The 25,549-nt window shown below is 49.2% G+C and overlaps 1 protein-coding gene and 1 pseudogene across 1 annotated transcript in view; one reads left to right on the forward strand and one right to left on the reverse strand.

Moving 5' to 3' along the window:
- LOC102065316 (uncharacterized) overlaps positions 1 to 25,549 on the reverse strand; it is a 603,976-nt gene that overhangs the window by 503,483 nt on the left and 74,944 nt on the right. The gene's annotated exons all lie outside the window — the stretch shown is intronic.
- Positions 10,175 to 11,283, forward strand: LOC141728037 (olfactory receptor 14I1-like; annotated as a pseudogene).

Genomic DNA, 25,549 nt, shown 5'->3' on the forward strand with positions numbered 1-25,549 from the left:
CATTTCTTTGCAATTAATCTTGGTTGATTTAGGAGCATTTGAATTAAAGCGTTAATGATATTGGTCTTTGCTTGTAGTTAACCCTAAAGAGTTCTGCAATAATAACCTTTTGAAGTGTAATTTTAGACTATTGCTTGTATCTTTGAAACTATAGCTTTGGAATATATAAAAAGGAAATATGCTTATCTCACGCCTTCATAAAGCAGAGAAAAGCAGTTTGAGAAAGGAAGATGAACATGACCTCAAGGATTTACAGTTTCTACGAAGGAAAGCTGGACATCACTGTTATGAGATATATAGTCTCTGCAAATAAAAGATGGAACTGAGACAGAGTAAGGATCCATCCTGAACTAGGTGAAGTGTCTGGGAGAGGTGAAGGGTCTGTGGAGCTAAAGCTGAAGGAGAGGCCGTGTTCCAGAGACAGCAAGGAGACAGAGAAAGAAAAACAGAAAAACCACGAGGTCAATCTGCCCCCGACCTAGGAATTCCTCCGATAAAGAAGAATTAGTGCTAAGTGTCATGCAAGATGAATATGTATGAACTTATTGTGAAACTGTATGCATATGCATTTGGAAGGGGGATAAAAGGAGGTCTGAAATCTTCAGGGGTACGCATGCCCTTTTGGGGAGTCTTGCGTCCGGCGCGCGTCGTAATAAAAGCATACCGGGCTTTACAACTTTTATAAAGTTGTGAGGTTTCTTCTTTTCTCCGCAAAACATTTTGGCGAACCAGGCAGGAGTTCTCTGTCCCCGAGAGGGCAGGGGGGATAGACGGACCTCCATGGCGCGCCCCAGGATTTTTTCCTGGTGGGGCTCCGCTTGTCTCAACTTGCCACCTGCGAGGACAGACAACGACCCGCTGGCCTGCGGAGGAAGATGGTTTGTACTATGGGGCCCCAGGGGGGAGGAAGGAGAGAAAGGGAGTAAATCACCCAGAGACATCTGGGTTCATGGGTTCAGCTGATAGAGCAGCTGTATTAGAGACGGGGTTCAGCTGATAGAGCAGCTGTATTAGAGGCCGGGTTCGTCATTCTGATAGAGCAGACCGCTAGCAGCTTTGGGGGTAAGCCGGGTGAACCCGTGTATGTGTGTATTGAGGATTCATAGTTCTGATAGAGCAGAACTGGTGAGCCCGTGTGTTTTGTTCGTGTGTGCGATGTCCGGACACTGTGTTGTTGTATGGTTAATGTGTGTGGCCAGTGCACTGTGTTTGTGATCGTGCAGGTGATAAGTGTATGGTGTATAAAAGAGAGTAAATCTACAGTGCCCTACGGTGCGGGGATGGGTCAGTACTCCCTAAGTTTGAAGCAGCCGAGTGAGGCCTGAGGCGCCTGCTGCAGCAGGCTGCGGGGGCAGGGAGACAAGTGCCCCGCAGAGAAGCGAGTGGAGGAATGTCAGTGATGGTATTTATCGTGTTTGAATGTAGTGATTTGTGTAGATTTGGTACATTTTAACCGTGAGTATGAGCTCAGAGAGTTCCTTTGCCTTGGATGTTTGGACTTGATCTCTAGACTGTGTGCTGTTATTTTGATTGTGTCCAGGAAAAATTGATTTGAGTAAATGCCGAATTATGGTGTGCTGTGTTGTGTTGAGAAAAGTGAGCACTTTGAGAAATAAGCCCTTTCCCAGTGATTTTGTGTGGTGATTTTCTTCCGCTGCATTGTGGTAATTTGATTCTCAGATTGTATAGTGGTGTTTGTGGAGATTTTGTTGCAACAAGAGTAGCATTTTACATAGGAGAACTATAGTACGGTGATTTATGTTTAACTTCGATAAAGCGAGTTAAAGGAATTCCAAGAATTCTCCCCCTCATAGTAATTCAAGCCATGGCTCAAGTGAATTTGAGATAAGGGGGAGGGGGGGGAGTGAGTGTGTGTGTCTGTGTCTGCAGGTATATCAGAGTTTTGGCTGTGACTAGCACAGCCTTTTGGCAAAGCAGCAAAACAAGTGTAAGTAGACACAGTGCTTAATTAGATTGTGCAAGAAGAGAACTAGAAAAGACTGATATTTTGTAAAACAGAGTTTATATAGAAGAGGTGAATGAGATGAATTAGTTAATGAGACTTATGAGATTTATGAGACTTCAGTTGGTACTGCAGTAAGTCTTTACTGGAAACAATCTGCTGTAGGGATTTAAGGTTCTCTGTAACAAACAGAATAGCCTGCCTTTGTGAGCAATTTCGGGGAGCCTTTGGTACATCAAGAGGCTAGCAGGCTGTGTGAGGTGACAGTGGCTGCGCCCTGGGCACAGGGACAGCTCTGGCTGCCCCGTCTCCCCAGGGAACACGGGAATGGCCTGTGGGCAAAAGCTGGATGTGCAGGTATTATTGCAGTGCGGTGTTTATGAGAAACACTGGTATTGCTGTTTTGCTGTTCCAATAAGTGTCAGGGTACACGCCCCGAGTGTAAATTAAAGGTTTCTGGTCAAGCGGATTCAGAACCTAAGGTCTTAGAGCTTGTGTGTGGGAATCACATCTGATACCTGCCACCTGGAGCTGTGTGTATAGGAGGAAAACTGAGAAACTACTGTGAAGGTCTGTAAAAAGGTTTGAATGGAAGCGAGATAGGGCAAGGAGAAATAAATAATGAGAACTGACCAGAGCAAACAGGTTCCTAAATTAGCCCCTTTTGGGAGGGGCTCGCTGGGAGGAGGTTGCCAGTAAGAGCAGCTCAGAAAATAAAATGATTTATAGTGCTTCATTGTTGTTAGTACTGTTTTATAATAGGAAGATAAATGGGATAGTTTTTGTATGCTGAAATGTCTTTTGTTTTAAGAAATCACCCAGAATGACAAAGAGACTGTGAGATCAGACCGCTCTCTGGTCTTGGCCCTTGAAAAGGAAAACAAGGCAAAGAGAAAGCAGCATAAGATAACAACATATGAAATCAGGCAAGGATTATCACGCTGAAATGCGAAGTAATCACAGTTCGCAAAATGAGTACATATGATTTGTTAAAGGCTTCCTCCCAAGGTAAGGGAGGAGGGGAAAAGGTGACCTTCCCAAAAGGGAAGAATTTTTGTCGGCACAAGGGTTATGTGTTCAGTTTTAAATAAAGCTTTAGTACCTGTGGAGAATGTTTATGTTGTAGTGTGGGGAATGAACAACTGGCCAGTCTGAGAAGGCATACTTTTGCAAACCTTTAAAGTAACATGTGTACTAGGTGTACCTAAAAGCTTTTGTACAATTCACTCAATTTGCTAAACATTCGCAAGTGAGAAAGGTTAGTCTGGAGGCAAATAATATAAAGATGTTAGGCTTAATATTCCTTGCCTCCAGACTAACCTCAAAATACCCCCGGGCCAAAACTCGGTCAGACTGGGAGAGGCCATGGGCCTGTACAGCAGTGGCAAATCAACTTTTCAGAAGTCCCAAGGAAAGGGGGGTATCAGTATTTACTGGTATTAATAGATACATTTTAAGGGTGGCCAGAAACATTCCCCACCAGAACTGTCAAAGCTCAAGAGGTGACCAGATCATTTTTACAAGAAATAATACCACGCTTCAGAGTTCCAGCCACAATATCCTCAGATAAAGAATCACCTTTCATTTCCAAAATAGTGCAACAGATTAGAAGCCATCTGGGCATAGATTAAGAACTTCACACCCCATACCGCCCCCAATCAAGCGGCCAGGGGGAGAGAATGAATCATTTGATTAAGCAGCAAATCATAAGACTGGGGCAAGAAGCTCTTCCACTAGCACTATTGCAAATTCAAACTAAACCTTTTGAGCTAAAGGAATGCTGAATCCTTTTGGAATGCCTTATAGAAGACCATAGAATACAAGGGGAATGTCCAGAATGTCCACTTACATGGTGGCATTAAGCAAACAGCTCAGAGTAATTGAGAAACTTGTGGCTGGAACTCGGAGCAGGGAGTTGGATAGCCTGGGGTTGATGTATATGTTAAGTCTCTTACAGAGAAGACTTCGGAACCATAGTGAGAGAGACCACTGCAAGTACCTCTCACCACCTTCACTGCAATCAAAATCAAGGACCAGAATGCTGGATCCATCACTCTCGGGTGAAGAAGGCCCAGAAGCCCCTTCAGGAGTGACACCAGGAGACAATGAACTGAGACTAAAACTTATTCGGGCAAAATGAGTATATTGCGGTCGGGAGTAGCTCATAGTTTAGTGCACAGAATTGTTTTGTATGGAATTATAACTGAAGTTTTAGAACTAGAGAGTACCTCTACCCAAAGCAATGCTGAATGGCCTTGGTCCCTGGCATTTAATCAGTATACTGGATCCATAGGAAAACCTTCTGAGATAAAGAAGGTTTATATTAAACATATCTACTGTAGTAATCCACGAGAATCAAGTATGTGAGGAGTAAGAATAGCAAGAACAGGAGCTGTGAACACTTCAAGGAATCTGAAGAGAAGAAATCAAAGTAAAGTGCTTAGTCATCAATAGGATGGCTTATGAGAGACCAGATGTAATTAGTGTCTGAACCTCCCCTGGTGTATATGAACACCAGGAAGTCTGTGGTGACCTAAGTGAATCAGACTGTTGGTGTAATTTCACCCTGATACAGCCTGTAGAAGTGACCTGCCTTTGAGCTCGAGTTACTGTCAGACTTTCATTTGAATTCAAAGTGGACACTGCACTTTTTACCACAGCGGGGCCTTATACACCCCATAGTAGTTCAGACTCTACCCAAACTCCAAACTTAGACCTAACGTAGTAAAGAATGTGACTGAACAACAGCTATTATTCAATCCAGAATGGTCTCTCAAACGTGTGGAGTTGATAATGCAAATTAACATCTCAAAAATCCAACCAGCCTGCTCCTCCTTCCTAAAAACTTCCTTTGAGGGCTGGAAACATGGTCACAAAAACAGGCATATCTCAGGAGCAGAACAAGAAAGGAAGGAGCCAGCTCTCCTGGTGCCTAGAACCAGGAACACCAAGAAATCAGTTTCTTTAAGTCATTTTCCAAGCTGGTTGGCTGAACCCCCAGGCAATGGCTGGTAAAGGGTGCTGAACTGCAGGTGGTAAACTAACCCAAGCAAGGAAGGTGATTTTCCTTATTTATAGCTATCCCTTTTCCTACTGAGATTTGGATCAGTGATTGTCTCAGTCTGAGGCGGTTGGATTCTGCTTAAAAGAGGTAGAGAGAGAGACCCCCTCAGAGCTCAGCAGCAAGCTGTAAGATTTTGAGCATCACTTTTGTGCTGAGTGTTTCAAATAGCAGAAACCTGATCCCAGTTTCTTCTGAGGCACTGCAATGAATTTAGGCTCTTCTCTCAAGATTTCCCCTCCATTATCTTCTGCCCTGAACACAGTCCACAGCTTGATCTTAGCTAAGGGCAAGGTGGGTGACCAGGAGAGACATTCCTGCTTGCCACACATCTGAGAAATCAGGTGCTTTGGAGGGAGAGAGAGAGGTTAGATTCCCTGAAGTCTCTACATTTCAGAACAAACATCTGTCTCAAGTATGACCTAAACCTCTGTCAGATACACTTGTGAAGTGTGTCTGAATTTATAGTATGAGCCCAGCACATCCCTCTGGCAGAGAGGGATGATCATGGACAGAAAGCAGTTCCTGTTCCCCATAACAAACATCTAATTGGCATATTAGGGACAAGATTAGGAGTTTTAAATGGAATTGATTCAGAAATACTGATGAATAAACTGGCTGCTGCAGCAGGTAGCCTAACATAATTGAAGCAGCCTTTATAGTAATCTCTACTGGCATTAGGAACTAGCCAGTGACAGATTTCAAAAGTACTGCCAAAGTAAAGAAGTATGAACAGGCCGGGGACCAAGACCACAAATTGATAGTAGAAGCACTTAGTATAGTTCAAGATAATGTGTCTTTAGCTTTCAGTTGTATACAAGCACACTTATGGATACAAGCAACAGCAGCTCTGATCATATAGGAAAGGGGTGAAGGTAATTTTCCAGCTGAAATTCGGAAAATTGAGTGAGATAATGCAATTGATTTTGAAAGGAAGTTTCAATCCTGGTGGACTATAGTGAATTTCACCTATGATCCTATTTCTAATGTGGCCACTGCCTTTGTGCTTACCATATGTAATGCCACTGTTTATGTTATCCATCCCATCATTGCCCTAAGATTAAACCATGAAGAAACAACACTCTATCCTTCAGAACATAGAGTGTGGGCACGAAAAGATGAATGAAAAGTGGCAGATAGTAAACTCAGAATCCTGCATTACTAGAGAACAAATGGGATTCATTTGTGAAAGCAATACTGCTAATGCCCAGGATGTGTTTGGACACTGAACAGAGTATTTGTCACTTTGAAATTCATCCAGTCACTGACCAGAAAACTGTGCTCGTATATACTGGAAAAGGGTGTATGTTTGAGAACTGCTTGTGCTGCTGTACAAATTGATAGCAATGATGTTATTCTGTCTAGTGGAAACCATTCTAATCTCTGTATTTGTAATTTTGTTAAGATTATTGGGTGTGGTTTTTCGTATTTGGTACCAGTAACATCCCACCAGCTGATTACAGCCAATTACACAATGTATCACAGACTACCACCTACCCCTATCGGGGCGAACCTTACATTGGTAAAACAATTAATTAAGCACCAAGACCTATTAGAAGTCTTGAAAGAAATCCGAGAAAGTGGAAAGAAAACCTTAATTACTGTCCAACATGATACAAAGGAAATAACCAGAGTTCTACAAAGAATAAAATACGGATAATCACTGGTGAGATGTGATCTTTGGGTGATCACCAACTGCAAATGGAATCTTTGATAAGTTGTGCCACCCTATTCTAGTTTTACTAATATTAGTTGGGATAAGCTTAGGATTATCTATTACATTGTTAATTTGGAACTGGAGAATACTAAAACTAATGGCTGTACTAACCTCTTTATCAAACGTACATAGTGAAGCATTAAAAGACACTTATTGTCGTGGAAATTTTCCTTAAGTAAAAGAATTTACTTACTTCCTAGGAAAGGGGGGAATGAGACAGAGTAAGGATCCATCCTGAACTAGGTGAAGTGTCTGGGAGAGGTGAAGGGTCTGTGGAGCTAAAGCTGAAGGAGAGGCCGCATTCCAGAGACAGCAAGGAGACAGAGAAAGAAAAACAGAAAAACCACGAGGTCAATCTGCCCCCGATCTAGGAACTCCTCCGATAAAGAAGAATTAGTGCTAAGTGTCATGCAAGATGAATATGTATGAACTTAGTGTGAAACTGTATGCATATGCATTTGGAAGGGGGATAAAAGGAGGTCTGAAATCTTCAGGGGTACGCATGCCCTTTTGGGGAGTCTTGCGTCCGGCGCGCGTCGTAATAAAGCATACCGGGCTTTACAACTTTTACAAGTTGTGAGGTTTCTTCTTTTCTCCGCAAAACAGAACCACATCTGGGGAGCTGGACTCCACCAGATGAGATTCATCTTCCTTCTTTCGGAAACTAGACCACCACCATCTGGGGATACTCCTTTTGGGATACATCCTGAGAAAAACTAAATCACAATAGTTTATGGAATTGTGATGTAAAAATTGGGAATAGAAACTGCTGATGAGCAAAAATTAGAATAGAAACTGCTGAGAAAGCTTATGTGTACCCCTATAAATAGCTGCAAGCCTCAACTATTGGTGTGCAGTTGGAGGGAAAAGTTCTCCGACTGTACCCAGCGCTGCATTGCTCATACCTTACCATATAATATAATAAATTGATTGCTGCTTGAATATTGGCCTAGTCAAGCTTCTCATTCATAACAAGCACAGGGCAGGGACACCGTAGCACAGCCTGGGCTGCACAGGGCACAGGCATGTGCAGCAGCTGCAAGACAGCCCTGCCAGAGCCACCTTGGGCAGCACTTTGGCCATGGCTGCTGGGCCTGGGCCTGAGGCAGGAGCAGGAGACAAGTGACCGTTGCAGGCCTGGGGCCTCATTGCCTCCTTGTCCCTGCTCAGCAGCCTGCAAGGGGCCGCCCCATGCTCCTGCCCTTGGCATTGCACATCCCCACATGCCAGTGCCCATCCTGGCAAGAGCCCTGAGCAAGGAGGGAGGGACAGGATCTGCCTGGCCAGGGGCTGGGGCTCAGGCCTTGGCCCTTGGCATTCCTCAAACACATCCAGCTTTGCTCAGCACCAGAGACACCTTGGCCTTGTTTGTCCCCAGCTGTCATCACTGTCTCCAGTGTTCTGCTCTGCATGGAACCTGGGGATACTTTCCCAGTTGTATCCATCTGTGGGACTCATTAAAACTTCAAGAAACTTCAGAGTTTCATTTTAAATTTGAGTTCTTGAGAAGTTTTTTGAACACTCTCTCAGGGACTGAGTCTGATGTAAACAGCCCCAAATCCCCAAGAGGCTCATTAAAGTCCTTGGCTCTGTCTGTGCTGCTGAGCTTTAAAGGAACAGCTCTTCCCAGGGCCAGCTCCTCTCCCAGCCTAGCAGGGCTGAGGGCTCTGCCTGCAGGTACTGAGGGGACAGGAGCCAGGAAGAGACAGGTGGAAGGCAATCGGGATTAGGAAGACATTGAGCTGAGACCTCACTTGTGGAAACACCTTAACAGCCTTGTGCATGGTGAGTGTGTGGGTGCAGGACAATGTCCCCTGTGCTCCTGGAGGGATCTCCTGAAGCTGGCCTTCACAGGACTGATGTAACTTTAAGGCTGGCTCTGCTGCTGTTTCTGTTTGGGGGAGGATGTGCTGCAGAGCGGGGCTGCCCTGGGCACCGTCAGAGGGACAGGGCACGACGGCTCCTGCTGCCAGGGATGGCTGCAGGGGGTGAAGCTGGGGCTGCAGCCAGGGCTGCTCAGAGCTCCAGCCCATGCCCAGCTCACTTCTGAGGGAACTTGCCATGAGGTCATTCAGAGCAGGGGTTTCTCCTTGGGTCTCTGCTTTCCTGAATCTGTGCTCCCACTTTCCCTGGCTCAGCTTGGTGGAAATAGAAAATAAACTTTGCAGGGTACATCAGGGGCTGAGACGCCTAAACAATCACCCTGAGGATTCCTGGGCACCTCAGCAAGTGCCTGCACCTGCCCAGCCTCCAGATCCATGCAGCATCACCTTTCCATGGTGCACAGGCTGGGGGAGCTGTTCTTTAATCCCTGCAGGGCCCAGCAGCTGCAGGGCAGGGCTGGCCCAGGGGCTGGGCTGGGCTCTGGCAGCTCTGGCAGGGAAGGAGCCCGGGGCCACAGGAGCAGCTGGGGCTGGGACAGCTCCAGCAGCAGAGCCGTGGGCAGGCAGGGAGGGAGGCAGTGCTGAGGGAAGCCCTGCTGCAGGGCAGATGTGGCACCTGCCGGGCCTGCCCTGCAGGGCACACACTACCCTGAGCAGCACAGCTCTTGTGTCCCCTCGCAGCCAGCACAGCCCTCAGCCCAGGGGCTCGGGGCCCTCAGTCCCTCCTGGGCCGGCAGAGCAGCCGCAGAGATGAAGGGCATCTCTGTGGCCATGTGCCCATTCCCTGCTGATCAGGGCCTGAGGGCCACTGTCCTGCCCTGCTGCTGCCTGGCAGAGGCTGGGCAGAGCTGGCCAGGGAAAGGCTTTTCCTCGGGCCCGGCTCTCTCTCTCTCCTTGCCTTGCCCAGGTGCTGCTGGCATTGCTGAGGGGCTCTCTGCAATGGCAGTTCCAGCTGCAGGGCCAGGCCCAGCCCTTGGGCTCCTCCTGTGCAGGCTGAGCACAGCAATGGGGTGTCCCAGCTCCTATGCCCGGGCAGCTCTGGGCAGGGCAGCCTGGGAGGCTGGCAATGAACCCACTCTCCTGACTCTGGGAAAGGCAGGAGCCCCTTTGTGTGCCAGGGATCCCTCTGCTCTCAGCAGTGACTCCTGGCTGTCCAGATTAACACAGGAATGGATCTCAGAAAGGTGCAAGTGCAGGGCAGCTGGAAGAGGAGACAGTGACAGAGCAGCTCCCCTCAGTCTGCACTGAACCTCAGACAATCCTCCTGCCTCCCTGGACACTCTGTTCTTTCACAGTGCAGCAGAATCTCTCGTTCTGCCTTCTGATATCCCCATCCCTTCACGCAGGCAGCTCTTCTGCATTAGGGAAACATACTTTATCCAAGTCCCAGCACCAGGACTGGCCCTAGCCCTCACTGTTCCCCTGCACTGAGTGGGGGTCAGGGCTGACTCCTAGGTGTCGTGCAGGTCAAGCTCCAACTCCTCACATAACATTGGCCAGCAGCAATCATGGCTCCAGCAACAAATGTTGCTGGAGAATATCTCCTAGACATGGACAGGGGTAGGTGTGTAGTGGGAGGAAGGAGTCCATGAGAAAGGAGTTGATTTTCTGTGAGAAATCTCCTCTCAATCATCACTGTCATTCCTTCTTCAAAAGGTTCCAATGTCCGGAGACAGCAAATGTCCAACAGCAGCTCCATCAGGCACTTCCTCCTGCTGGCACTGGCAGACACGCGGCAGCTGCAGCTCCTGCACTTCTGCCTCTTGCTGGGCATCTCCCTGGCTGCCCTCCTGGGCAACGGCCTCATCATCAGCGCCGTAGCCTGCGGCCACCACCTGCACACACCCATGTTCTTCTTCCTGCTCAACCTGGCCCTCAGCGACCTGGGCTCCATCTGCACCACTGTCCCCAAAGCCATGCACAATTCCCTCTGGGACACCAGGGACATCTCCTACAAAGGATGTGCTGCTCAGGTGTTTTTCTTTATTTTCTTTATGTCAGCAGAGTTTTTCCTCCTGACCATCATGTGCTACGACCGCTACGCGTCCATCTGCAAACCCCTGCACTACGGGACCCTCCTGGGCAGCAGAGCTTGTGCCCACATGGCAGCAGCTGCCTGGGCCAGTGCCTTTCTCTATGCTCTGCTGCACACAGCCAATACATTTTCCCTGCCCCTGTGCCATGGCAATGCCCTAGACCAATTCTTCTGTGAAATCCCACAGATCCTCAAGCTCTCTTGCTCACAGCCCACCTTCAGAAAATTTGGATTTCATTGCTTGGTGCCTGTTTAAGTTTTGGTTGTTTTGTGTTCATGGTTTTCTCCTATGTGCAGATCTTCAGGGCTGTGCTGAGGATCCCCTCTGAGCAGGGACGGCACAAAGCCTTTTCCACCTGCCTCCCTCACCTGGTCATGGTCTCCCTGTTTCTCAGCACTGGCACATTTGCCCACCTGAAGCCCCCCTCCATTTCCTCCCCATCCCTGGATCTGGCTCTGTCAGTTCTGTACTCGGTGGTACCTCCAGCCTTGAACCCTCTCATCTACAGCCTGAGGAACCAGGAGCTCAAGGCTGCAGTGTGGTCACTGATGACTGGATGGTTTCAGAAACCTTCAACTGGTTGCCAATTTTTGAAAATCGCTTGTATTAAAAGTCATCTTTGATACTTCTTGTCGTTTTCCTTTTTTAATATAGTCCCTAAACAAAAGCCATCGATCCTGAAATGTCTTGTTTTGTTCCTCCACACATTTCGCTGAAATCCTCAGACTGTGTCTATGATCTGTTATGCTCTTGGTGGGTTTATATGACCTGAAGGACTTCCAAGCAGACTTTTCACTGGAGATCCCCCTTTTGTTCCGTTCTCTGGAGCTGCAGCAGCAATGTCTGTGTGCAGAGCTGGGGGCAGATCAGGGCTGGCACAGCAGCTGTGCCCAGCAGCAGCAGCAGCAGCAGCAGCAGCACTTGGTGTTGCCAGTGCTGCTGCCATGGCCCTGCCCTGCTGCCCTGGTGGGCCTGGTGTTGCTGCAGGGCCTGAGTGCTCTTGGGGCCAGGCACAGCCCTTAGGGTGGCAGTGCCCGGGCTGCAGCAGGGACAGGCCATGGGCACTGCTGGGGCAGCGCTGACGCCTCAGCCCAGGACCTGGGGGCTCCAGGCTCCTTGCCCAGGCTCTCTCAAGAACACGCCCAGGCCAATGCCCAGCACAGAAAAGCCCCGTGAGCAGCCCCAGGCTGGCCGTGGGCAGGCTGGGGGCAAACAGCATGGCTGGGGCTCTACAAGGGCCCTGGGGCAGATGGGAAGGAGCAGCAGAGCAGGGGATGATCCATCCCCAGTGCGCTGCACAGCCCAGGGCAGCGTCCCAGAGCGTCCTCATGGAGCTGCCAACAACATCCCGCCTCTGCAGCCCTGGCCTCTCCCCCAGCTCACACAGGTGCCCCATCCTTGCAGGCACAGACACAGCAGCACTGGCTCAGCAGCCCCTGGTTGCATTGCACAGAGCAGGGGGAGCACCCCTATGCTGTTGCTGTGGGGACATGAACCTGAGGGAGCACAAATGCCATCAGCCCCTGGGGCCAGCGAGGGCTGGGGGACACCAGGGAAACCACTCAGCTTTGTCATGGCCTCTGCAGTCAGCCAGAAAGTTTGTTCCCATGAGCTGGGAGTTTTCTGTCCCACTGCAGACACTGTTACTCAGAGCCAGGGCTGCCTGGCAGCCACCCCCAACTGCCCCAAGCATTTTCTTGGCTTTTTCCTTTGCCTTCTTTCCTGATCTAGATTTCTTCCCCTTGCCCATCCCTTCCTCCTCCCCTGAATCAGCCCATCCCTGTTTGCCCTTTCCTCTCTGGCCCCACTCCCCATTGCAGTTTCTGGCTTGGCACTGACTGCCCAAGCTATAAAAACCCGTGTGACCCCTCAATAAATGCCATTTGCTGTCCACCACGTTTGTGTCAGGAGCATATGGACCGAGTGACCCTGGGGTTTGGGCCACCGTGCCGGACTAAGAACCAGGTCACCACACCTTGAGAAGGCAACAGCAAAGAAAAGTCAAATGTGTTGACACTGAGAGAATAAAAAACTCTCCACTAAAACCAATGAGCTCTTCTGTCAGAGAAAAGCATAACCAGGAGGCAAGGCTGGGTGAGTCTACAGTCCGCTTAAAAACAGCCACTCCAATTACTGGGTACAGCTCAGTAGTTGTAGAGTTTAGGGGAATGCCTCATATCAGACTCCTGGGAACGCTCTTACTGATCGAACTTGTTAACAACATGCTGGGAAGTCAGAAGAGCCCATGTGCTAAATATTACTACCCCCTTTACAGAGGGGAAGAAACCGGATCTTTAATATGAGTACATACAAATTTAAACTTAAACTGTGCCAACCTCTCTCTGTTAGCAACCTGTCAAGGGGAAGGGAAGACTTACTGGATTTCACAAAATATAGCCACTTACCAGCAAGGACTGCCTGGGGAGTGTCCTATAGGAGATGCTTGGCTTTGCTTTGAACATAAGTCCAATCAAAAAGGCACAGCAGACTTAATGAAAGAGAAAGAAGTAACAACATCAATATTTGAATATGAATCCCAATATAACCAGTTAGATGGTGCCTAGGCCAATTCTGACCCTCGCTGCTGGGCCAAAGGCAGCACTGTGGTGTTTTACCCCAGAGATACCTTGGCTGGCGGCAGAGTGCAGCGGGGCACGAGACAGGACTCCGTTCTCCTCAGGAGAGAGCTTCTGGCGATGGTGAAGAGAAGGAAGGAGTGGATTCTGCTAGAAGGTTGCCAGATGTTTATTCCATTGGTACAGAGATGTCTGCACTGGGCCACTGCTGCTAACAGAATGCAGGCCGCATGGTCTCATTAACATTTTAAGCTCAGGACAGGGGAAGGGGAGGGGACAGGTAAGCCACCAACCAGGTGAAGGGGCAGGGTCTCAAGGGACTGGGGACACCTATCACACGACGCCTTGCTGGTATGTTAGCCTGATTGACAGGGCACACTCAGCGAGGGGCGAGGGGGAAGGGAGAAGGTAAAGCAGGATATTGCAACACACCACAACAATCAATAAATTGAGAAAGAAGACCTAGAAACATCTCGTGGGAAAACTTGTTCATAGATTTAGTGGAAAAGATCAGTAAAGAGTTGAATGTAACTAATTACTGGATCTGTGGAAATACACAAATGGCCAAAGTCTGGCCTTGGGTAGGGATCAGCTTAAGACCAATAGATATCTTAAAATGGACACAAACAAGACAAAAAGTACCAGCTATTGGACAAAGAGGAAAAGAATGGTGGGAATTAACGTCTAAAATATTGGAGAAGAGTAGTGTATATCTAGGAAAGGGAAAATATATAAAACCCCAGTAGGAGATATGTCCTGTAAAAGATATTTAAAAGTAAACCATCCAGTAGCTAGACAGATCCCTAGAGAGCCCAATAAATACTGGTCCATTGGGAAGAAAGAAATGGGGTGTGTCTCCCAAGAAGGATCTAAATTCCATGAGTGTACTGGAAAAGGAAGAAACTCATTCTGGGGAGTGAGAGAAATATCCAAGTACTGGGAATTTCCAATGGCTATTAATGATGCTTCTTGGAAAGCTCCAGAAAACCTGGTTTGGATATGTGGGAATGTGGCTTACACTGAATTTCCCGGGGAGCGGAGCAGCACTTGTACTATGGGAATTATTAAACCATCATTTTTCTTACTCCCAAAAGAGTCTGGATAAACCAAGGGGTCCCAGTATATAATGATTTGAACAAATCTAGCTGACCAAAAAGAAACTTAATTGAAATTGGAGGAACCCAGACACAGAAAAACACAGTATGGACTCCCCAGGAAATAATTTGCTTTTATGGACCGGCGACCTGGGCTCAAGATAGGTCCTGGAGACACCGGACCCCAATTTATAGGGGGTTAAATCAGATTCTGAGCATCATATAGTCAACCCAGGACAGATTGCAAGCAGTACTCGAGATGGGATCGAACCGAGCCTCTCTGGCTGTAGACCACATAAATGACCAACTATCCCAGACTAGAACTGTGGTGTATAAAATCAGACTAGCAGTAGATTATTTACTAGCCCATGAAGGAAGCACATGTGGAAAATTTAACTCCTCTGAGTGCTGCTTAGAAATAGATGACTGTAATGAAGTCATTAGAAATATCTCAAAGGAAATCCAGAAGTTAGTCTATGTTGGAACACAAGCGTGGACCCCTACATTCGATACCAGCTGGTGGGACAATTTCTGGTCATTAAAAGGAAACTGGTGGGAAAACTCCACTTTTTCATCTTATGTGAAATTGCTAGTTTGATCCTCCTACCTTGCATGCTCCCCTGTATAATCCAAGTTGTAACATCTGCTGTACAAGCAAGTGTAATGATACCAAAAGAGCTTAATAAGAAAGAAGTAAAAGTATTCATGATAATGAATGATCAAGAATCTGAAGATGAGAAGCAAATTTACAACCAGTATTAAAAATTGTAAAACAATTGTACTTTCAAGAAGAAGTAATTGCTAATTGATGCAGGCTTGAGCCCAATGGAACAATTAGAGGGGGAAATTGTGGAGAATCGATTGTTAAAGGAGTTGATATAAAGTTCATTGTTAAAGGAGTTCATATAAAGTTCCAATGTTAGTCATAGATTGTTTGTTGAAGGTTTAATAGTTATGTCAATTTCCAGCGCTAGTTAAAGGATTTATAATTGTGTAAACCCCTTCACGTCAGGTGTTCCCCCCACTGCTCCTGTTAGTGTTCAGAAGCACATAATCACGAGAATGATTCTATGCAGGTGCTTTTATTGAAGATCTCTGGGTGTCAGGGGTGCAAACCCAAATCTGTCTCCAACATGCATTCGGGATGAACATGTTTTTATAGTCTATCGTTATATAACTTTCATGTTAATAATTAAACCTATATTGTTCTATTGTATACATAGATTTCATCCAAGCATGGTCTGGTTGTGGTCCCCCTCAAACATCTAACATAGTTTCTCATTATTCTTCTTATGATTATACAATAATTATATTTAATTACTAAACAATCGTCACATCTAATAATTATATAATTTATCATTTACTACTTACACAGGTGCAATTTCACATGATCTGGCAAACACAAAGCCTAACATTTTCAGAGTCTTTTTTTAACATTTTCCCAGGGCTCTACAGAGTCTAGCTTCTTTCTAATTCCCCAAATTTTATGATTTTAAAACCTTTCACTAACACTCCCACTCTCATCTAAGATGGCAAACCACCCGACACAATTATGAAGAGGATTATTTCACCCAATAACCAAATATGACAGTCCCATAAGACCAGGAAGAAAAGAATGACCTAACAAAAACTCCTAGAACAACAAGCCACTGTGCAAATGAAGAATTTAAATAACACCTCTAACCACAGAAAACATAAGTCAACATCAGGATCGTGGTCAGAGCTTTTTGCCTTTGTCACCCCAACCAGAGCAGGCCAAGAGCAGCACAGGGACCATGGACCTGAAACCAACAGTGCCCACCCAGAGACTCTTGAAAGGAGAGAAAACCCAGCTCTGCCAGGCCTTGCTCAGCATTGCAGTTCCCTGCTCAGAGCCTTGGGCTCCCTGCAATCCTGCCCTCAAGGATCTGCTCTCACCAGGCCCTGGGCAGCCTTTGGCACTCCCTGCCCTCACTGGGGCCCAGCCATGCTCCAAGGCACTTGGACTTTTGCTGCTGACTCCTTGAGCAGCTTCTTCATCCTTCTCTGCGTGCCTGAGGCTCCTGGAGCCAGCCCCAAATCCAGCGTGGGGCTGATTAAAATACAGAAAGCCCTCAGGAGCTCTTTGTCTCCCTTCCATTGTCTGTGGGTCTCCGGGGCTTGTGCAGTGATTGGAGTCAGTTTGGAGTTCTCTTCAGGAGGGAGATTCCAAAGTGCACATCAGGAATTACGGTTTTAGTCAAGCGAATCAATTTCTCTTTTCATTTCAGAGAAGAGGGGACAGAAGCCTTCCCCAAGTGATCTTGATGCTGAATGTCTCCTTAGGAGGTCTGGGCATGGAGAAGAATGAGCCCCTTGCAGGCTGAGCCTGTTTGGCCAAGCTGCTCCTCACCCCCAGCCTTACCAAATCTGACATCACCCACCTGGGACTGACATCCCAAAACATACAAAAATATGCATTTTACTTGAAATTTAAAAGATAATAATTCCTAAAATTAAGTTGTATTATTCTAGTTTATAATATTGATCAATATTTTATTACCCAAATTCAAAATTGATATGAAAAACAAATATATTTTTAGCAACCAAAAAAATTATTCATCATTTGTTCTAAGTAACATAATTCTCTTACTTAACTGACAACCAGAAGGTCTTGATTTCTCCTTCTTTATGCTAATAATGTAACATTTTTGTCAGTTTTTTTCTTATTTTCTCACACAGGTCAAGAGGCGGCTTTTTGGGATCCCTGGAGACATTTCTGGGACACATTTGGGGCAGTTTTGGGTCTGGGGAGGGAATTCAGAGCGAACTTGAGGGTCTGGAGGACACTTGGGGGAGCCGGGTGGGCACTTGGAGGGGCACTCAGGGATTCTGAGGAACAGTTCGGGGTCAAGGGCAGCACTTGGGGGTCCAGGGGGGCCCTTGGAGATCAGGGAGGGGAATTTGGGGCCCCTCGGGGTCCGGGCGGGCCCTTGGGGGGCTGGAATGGGCCTCTCTGGGGCGCAGGGGGTGATGGGAGTTGTAGGCACAGGCATCATATGGTTGAACAGGGCGACGGAGCATCATGGAAGTTCTAGGCGCAGCTGCAATGGCTCTCGGTGGGGCGCGGGGCATGACGGGAGATGAAGTCCCGGCTGGAATAGTGCTGGACGTGCGCCGCGGAGCATGATGGGAGCTGTAGTCCCTAAAGTGACTCGAACGCGATGTTTGGGGGTCCGGGACGGCTGTTGGGGTCCACTTTTGCGTCCGAGCCGCGACTTCAAGCCCTCGGGGCAACTTAAATACTTCCGGAGCCCTTCGGGGGAGCTCAGGGAGCTCTACCCGGCCTGTTTAGGGCGCGGGCCACGGCAGGAGTTTTAGGCGAGGGACTGTGTTCTGAGGGGCTCTGGGGCTGCGGGGGATGAGAGGAGATGAATTCCCAGAAGTGGCTGTACTGGGCATCTGTGGGGGTGAGAGCACTCAGGGGGTCCGGGGACGCTTTGGGGGGTCCCGTATGGGCACTGAGGGGGCACTGAGGGATCCTGGAGGGTCTGGGGGGGGTTTATGGGACAGACGGGGGCGGATCCCGGGGGGGGGGGGGGGGTCTGTGGAGCGCGGGGCATGACGGGCGTTGTAGTTCTGGCTCTAACGGGGTTGTAACCGGCCGCGGGGCATGATGAGAGTTGTAGGCAAAAAGGAAAGATGGCGCCAACCTTAGGCACCGCCCCCAGGCCTGGATCCCTGGCGCTGATTGGCTGCAGGCAGTGATTGGCGGGAGCCTCAGCAAATGGGATGCGGTGGAGGTGGGAACAGCCCATTCACCCTCCTCCAGTCCCTCCCAGTGCAGACCAGTTCATCCTCAGTACAGCGCAGTTCAAACCCAGTGCCCCTCCAATCCTTCCCAGTACAGCCCAGTCCCTCCCAATACACGTGAGTTTATTCCCAGTCCCTTCCAGTTCATCCCAGTTTCATCCAGAGGATGCCCCAGTGTCCGCAGTTTGCCCCAGCATCACTCCCAGTATGTCCCAGTATACCCCCACAGTTCATCCCAGTCCACCCAGATTCCCCCTCAGCATTCCTCATGTTCCCAGGTCGTCCCACTCTTCCCCAGTGTCACTCCCAGTATGATCCAGTGTCTCCCACAGCGTTCTCAGTGTCCCCAGTATGTCCCAGTCTTCCCCAGTTTTTCCAAGGACAGTTTAATTTCTCACGGCAGACGTGGCAGCCAAACCCAGCAGTGGGGTCAGTGCAGTGCCCATGGCCACAGCCCCTGGCAGTGCCCAGTGCAGCTTGGGCTGATGATCTACCCTCACAGCTGGCCCAGGGCAGCTCTGCAGTGGCTTTGGTGGCACCTGGGGCTGGCACACACCTGAGCAGTGTGTCTGTTTGCACTGGGGAAACTCAGGAGGTTCAGTTTGCTTCAAAAACCCCAAAAAGTGAAAATCCCTCTTAGGTGAGTGCAGCCAGCTCTCCAAGCACAGCAGGGCCCAGGGCAGTGAGGACAGACATGATGGGGCTGGGCAATGTGGAGTAAGGTTGTCCACACTGGGTCAGAGCTCCAGGCACAGCTTCTGTGAGCAGGCCAGAGCTGCTGATGAGAGACCCTGGGTCAATATCAATCACAGACTGCTGAAATAATCTCTGCTCTAAAGGGAGATAATATAAAATACTTCATTTAAAATAAGAATGTGTATTTCTTACAAGTTCTTTGAAATCTTTTTCCATCACTTGACTAGGAAAACTTTAATGATTCTCACAGGGCTTTGGTGTTGTTTACATCAAGCTCAGTCCCTGAGAGTGTCTTCAAAAAACTTTTCAAGAACTCAAAATTAAATTGAAACTCTGAAGTTTTTTGAAGTTTTAATGTGTTCCACTGAGGGATATGACTGGGAAAGTGTCCCCAGGTTCCAGTTAGAGCAGAACACTGGAGGCAGGGATGACAGCTGGGGACAAACAAGGCAAAGGTGTCTCTGGTGCTGAGCACACCTGGATGTGTTTGAGGAATGCAAAGGGGCCAAGGGCTGAGCCCCAGCCCCTGGCCAGGCAGATCCTGTCCCTCCCTCCTTGTCCAGGGCTCTTCCTGGGATGGGCACTGGCATGTGGGGATGTGCAATGCCAGGGGCAGGAGCATGAGGCGGCCCTTGCCAGACTGCTGAGCAGGGACAAGGAGGCAATGAGGCCCCAGGCCTGCAAGGGTCACTTGTTCCCTCGTGGCCTCAGGCCCAGTGCCAGCAGCCATGGCCAAAGTGCTGCCCAAGTTGGCTCTGGCAGGGCTGTCTTGCAGCTGCTGCCCATCCCTGTGCCCTGAGCAGCCCAGGCTGTCCCACGGTGTCTCTGCCCTGCGCCTCTGTCCCTGCAGGCTGTCGGCATGCCCCGGCTGCCCCACCTGGCTGGGCCCTTCCTTTGCTGACAGCTCTGCCTCCTGCCTGCCCCTGCCTGCCCACACAAAGCCTGGGGCTGATACCAAAAGGGTTTATTCCATTTTTACCCTGCCTGTGAACTTTCAGCACAGGAACAAGGCATGCACGGGCTGCTTTCCCAGCAAGGATGGGTAGAAGAGAAGAAGAAGACATCTGGCTCAAGGGTGCAGGAATGGAGAAAACAAGGAATGAATCTGGGAACTTGGGGTGGATTTTATGGAAATGCGTAAATTGTAATTCACATTCAGTGACTGTATATAAGCAACACACTGGTAGAAACACATGTCCATATAAGGTTAGGAGTTATCCCATGTTGGACCTCAGGCCTGAATAAATGATTCCCTCTGAAATAGCAAATTAGTGTTAAGGAGCCTTATTCTGATATTTCAGAGATCTGGTGACAGTGGGACCTCACAGAACCAAGGAGTCAGCTGTGACACTGTGCAAACTCATGGAACAAAGGGTTCATTGTGACACAGCAGAACCCCATGGAACCAAAATCCATTTGGGCACACTGGGGCCACATTGAACCAATGGTCCATTGTGATACTGCGGATCCAAGGAGACCATTGTGACCCTGAGAAACCTCTTGGAACCAGGGGGCCATTGTGACACAGCAAGACCTGGTGGAACCATGGGTCCATTGTGAAACTGTGGAACCTCACGGAACCAAGGTGACCATGTTCTACTGCGGGACCTCATGAAACAAAGGGTCCATGGTGACACTTCAGAACTAAGGAGACTGCTGCTGGCAGTGTAAGAGCTCATGGAACCAGAAGTCCCTTGTGACACAGCAAGGCCTGATGGAACCAAGGATTCCTTGTTAAGCTGCATGGCCTCATGGAACCATGAGCCATTGTGACACAGCCTAGCCACATGGAGCCAAAGGGCCACTGTGACACTGCGGATCCAAGGAGACCATTGTGACTGAGGAACCTCATGGAACCAAGAGTCCATTGTTCCACTGTAGCGCCCTGTGGAACCAAGGGGAGCACAGTGACATTGTGGGGCCTCAGGGAACAATGGAGACTGTTCTGACACTTTGGGACCCACTGGAACCAAGGGGCCATTAGAGCATGGCAGGGCCTGGTGGAATCAAGGGGACTGCAGTGAACACTGTGGGTGTCCATGTGATGAAGGGTCCATTCTGACACCGTGGAACCAAGGATTCCATTGTGACACTCTGGGGCATCATGGAACCAAAGGGCCATTGGGGCACTTCAGAGCCTTGTGGAGCCAAGGGACCATAGTGACTCTGTAGGGCTCCATGAAACTATTGGTCTGTTGTGACACTGAAAGTCCTTATGGGATCATGGAGACCATTGTGACACTGCAAGGCCTCATGGAAACAAGGAACCACTGTGACACTCTGGAGTCTTGGCAGGCCAAGGGGCAGTTGTCACACTGTGGGGCACCATGGAACCAAGGAGTCCATTGTGACACTCCAGGGCCCCATGGAACTAAGGATCCATGGGTCAGTGCAGGACCCCATGGAACCAAAGGTCCATGGTGACATTGTGGGGCCTCATGGAATCCTGGAGGCCACTGTGACACTTGGAGGCCTCTTTGAATCAAGGGGCTCTGCAGGGCCTTATGGAACCAAGGAGACCCTTTTGACATTGTGAGTCCGCATGGAACCAAGGGTCCATTGTGACACTGCAGCACCATGGAGACCCCTTTGACACTGCCAGGCCTCATGGAAGCCAGGGACCATTGTGACACTCTGGAGCCCTGTGGAAACAAGAGGCCAGTGTGAGACGTCTGGGCCTGATGGAACCAAGGATCCAATATGACACCACCTCTGTGACACTGCAGAGCCCCATGGATCACAGGGAACAGGCCTGCTTGTCTTGGCCTGACTGCTCCAACTGCCCTTGGATTGTTGAGTGTCTCTTCTCATGTATCCCTGAAACCCTGGGGTCTGGGCTTTCCTTCAATTGGAAAAGAGCTGCCCTTCTCATTCAAGCATCCATGGCCAAAATGGGATTCCCCCTCCAAAATTCCCAATATCCAGGGATTTCTCCCACATAAAAGCTGCCATTACCAACACGTCTGGCTGACCTTGTCTTCCTGAGGGCTGGCTCTCACCTGCCTTCAAACAGTGAGGCTCTGTGCTTTCCTTCCTATGGAAAAGAACTGGCCCTCCTGCACAGGCACCCATGGCCAAAACTGGTACTTGTCCTCCAAAATTCCTACATTCACGGGGTTTTTCTCCCGGACAAGATCTCCCATTTCAGACAGGTCGTGCTGGCCTTGGCTTCTTGGTGGTTGCCTGAATTCTGCCCTGAAACACTGGGGCTCTGCCCTTTCCATCCTAAGGGAAAAGAACCATCCTTCTTCTCCAGGTGCCCATGGTCAAAATTGGGATTCCACCTTCAAAAGTCCTATATCCAATGATTGCTCCTACACAAAAGTTGCCATTACAGAAAGGTCTGGCTGGTCTTGGTCTCTGGTGCCTGCAGTTCATCAGCCCCTGAAGCACTGGGGTTCTGTGCTTTCCTTCCTATGGAAAAGAATCTTCTTATTCCTCCATGGCCTACTCCTCCTAAAATATTCACTATATGAAGGGTTTCTCCCAGACAAAACTAGCCAGCTCTTGCTGGCATTGTGGGGTCTGATGGCCACCTGTCATCTACCCCTGAAACACTGGGGCTCTCTGCCTTCCTTGTGATGGAAATAGAACAGTCTCCTCATCCAGGGGCCATGGCCAAATTGAGATTTGGCCCCATATAAATATAAATATAAATTTCATATATCCAAGGATAGCTCCCAAGCAAAAGCTGCCAGGAGAGACAAGTTTGGCTGACTTGGCCTCCCAGGGGCTGCTTCTCATCTACCATCAAACCCTGGGGCTCTCTGCTTTCCTTCATATGGAAAAGAAATGCCTTTTCATCAAGGGACCAGTGGCCAAAACTTGTATTCTACCTCCCAAATTATGTGTATCCAAGGATTTCTCTCAGGCACAAGCTGCAATTCCAGAAAGGTCTGGCTCACTTTGGCCCTTGGTGGCTGCTGCTCATCTGCCCCTGAAACACTGGGCCTCAGCTTTCCTTCCAGTGGAAGAGAATTGTTGTTCACATCAAAGTGCCCATGGGCAAAACTGAAATTCAGCCTAAAAAATTCCATCTACCAAGGATTGCTCCAAGGCAAAAGTAGCCAGGACACACAGGTCTTACTGGTGTTGTTCTGAGGTGATTTTCTTAGACTATGAGCAGAATGTTTTCATTTGCCAATACCTTGGAGAGGGGCCAGATATCTCCCAAGGTGGGGTTTGGAGGCCTCAAGCACATGAGCACTGTACAGGGACAGAGGAGCTCTGTGCTCAGTCGAGTGGGGACTGAGGACAGCAGAGGAGAGCCCTGGAAGGGACTGAACGGTGGTTTCAGAGGTGGTGGATGCTTTTGACATAGTAGAGGACAGAGAAAGAAAGAATTAATGCAAAGGACAGATAGGGAGGGCTAGACAGGACCCAAAGAGAAAGGAATTTCCCTCTCAGAGCAGGGCTGTGGTGCAACATGGCCCCCAGAATAAGTCTGGGTCATCCCAAAGCTTTGTGTGGGCAGGCAGAGGCAGGCAGGAGGCAGAGCTGTCAGCAAAGGAAGGGCCCAGCCAAGTGGGGCAGCCAGGGGATGCCGACAGCCTGCAGGGACAGAGGCACAGGGCAGAGACACCGTGGGACAGCCTGGGCTGCACAGGGCACAGGGATGGGCAGCAGCTGCAAGACAGCCCTGCCAGAGCCACCTTGGGCAGCACTTTGGCCATGGCTGCTGGGCCTGGGCCTGAGGCCACGAGGGGACAAGTGACCGTTGCAGGCCTGGGGCCTCATTGCCTCCTTGTCCCTGCTCAGCAGCCTGGCAGGGGCCGCCCCATGCTCCTGCCCTTGGCATTGCCCATCCCCACATGCCAGTGCCCATCCTGGGATGAGCCCTGAGCAAGGAGGGAGGGACAGGTTTTGCCTGGCCAGGGGCTGGGGCTCAGGCCTTGGCCCTTTGCATTCCTCAAACACATCCAGGTGTGCTCAGCACCAGAGACACCTTTGCCTTCTTTGTCTCCAGCTGTCATCACTGCCTCCATTGTTCTGCTGTAACTGGAACTGGGGACACTTTTTGAGTTATGTTCCTCAGTGGGATCCATAACAACTTCAAGAAACTTCAGACTTTCAATTTAAGTTTGAGTTCTTGAGAAGTTTTTTGAACACTCTCTAAGGGACTGAGCTTGATGTAAACAACACCAAAGCCCTAGAGGCTCATTAAAGTCCTTTGTGCTGTGTCTGTGCTGCTGAGCTGGGCTGAGCTCCTGGCACAGAGGCAGCTCCTGGTAACCAAGAAGAGCTTCAAAAGCACATTTCTCTTGATGAGCAGCTCTTCTGCCAGCCCAGCAGGACTGGGGCACTGCCTGCAGCCACCCTGGGCACAGCACAGAGACACATAGAGCTTCAATCAGTCAGGCTGGGAAGGTGCTGAGAAGTGCCTGGGGCAGAATCAAAGCCAGCCCTTGGCACAGGAACCTCTGGCTTCAGGACAATGCAGCTGCAGCTCCTGGAGTGATCTCCTAAAGCTTGAACATCCCAATGCCTACAGACTCTGTGAGTAAAACTCTGAATATTTCTGGTGCAGGGGAGGTGAAATGCTCATGAAGCTTTGACATGCTGAGGAACGCTGGTCAGTCATAAAATATTTCCAATACAAGGATTTCATTAAAAATTAGGACATTTCCAAAGACTTTGTATTCAGTTTCCTAATATTGGAGAATGGCAGGGAGTGGGGGGATTAATATTAAAGATTGATTATGAATTATTAATTATGAAATTTTAAAAGTTCCTGAGACATTGGAACTGTAATTTTTGTGTTGTGTAGATTCACAGGAGATCCCTAATGTACTTTTAGCCACTCTGCCCGTGGACAGCACCAGCATCCCCTTTGCTGGAGCCATTAGGCTCAGTCTGAGCTGTCCTTTCTCCAGGCTGGAAACAGAACCTGCTCCCAGGCAGTGCCCTGAAAGCAGGCAGGGTTCTGTCAGGCTAAGGAGAATGCACAGAGATTTGGGGTCTGTGAGTGCTGGCAGGGAGAGATAAGGCACATAGAAACCCCTGCAGGAGGGAAAATCTCCAGGAAGCAGAGAGAAGATCAGGCAATGAGAGAAAACAAAACCCAGAAATGCTGTGGCAGGGAGAGTTTAGAGATGTCCACAGGATCCCCTCCAATGCAGCCCCTCCCTCTGAACAAGCCCCCTCCCTCCTGTGCCCCAGCCCAGCCTCTGCCCTCAGGGCCGGGGCTCCAAGGTGTGCAGCCCCTCCTGTGCAGGCAGAGCTGCAGCAGAGCCGTGGGGCAGCTCTGCAGCCCCAGGCCCAGTTCCCTCTGCAGAGCACAGGGCTGGGAGCAGCTGCCCTGCACTGGGGGCTCTGGCAGGGGGCACAGCTGGCTCAGGGTGGCGCTGTCCCCAGTGCCCAGCTCTGGGCAATGCTGTCAGTGCAGCCAGGGAAGGAGCTGCACCTCCCTCAATCCAATGCCATCATAAGGACTCTTGGGAATCTCCCTGAGATTTCAGTCCAAGCAGGGAGCTTCAATCCAGGGTGCAAACCTGTCCTAGGGCTTCTCAGATTATAAGATTGATGGGGAAAGGCAGAGGTGTTGTGACACCGAAAATGTTGTTGGGTTGGTGAAATGAGCAATGTGAGTCCTTGGCTACAAATGTGGAGCTGGGCTGTGGTGGATCCATCTGCTCTCAGCAGTACCTGGGTATTTTTAAGAGGAACTTGCTAGTGTGAACATCCTCCATTTGAGAAAAGTCAAAGCCCAGAAAAATTCCAAACAGAATGAAGTAATAGACCATCTCCCCTCA

This window comes from Zonotrichia albicollis, unplaced genomic scaffold (genome assembly GCF_047830755.1).
Source record: "Zonotrichia albicollis isolate bZonAlb1 unplaced genomic scaffold, bZonAlb1.hap1 Scaffold_83, whole genome shotgun sequence".
NCBI classification, from domain to species: domain Eukaryota; kingdom Metazoa; phylum Chordata; class Aves; order Passeriformes; family Passerellidae; genus Zonotrichia; species Zonotrichia albicollis.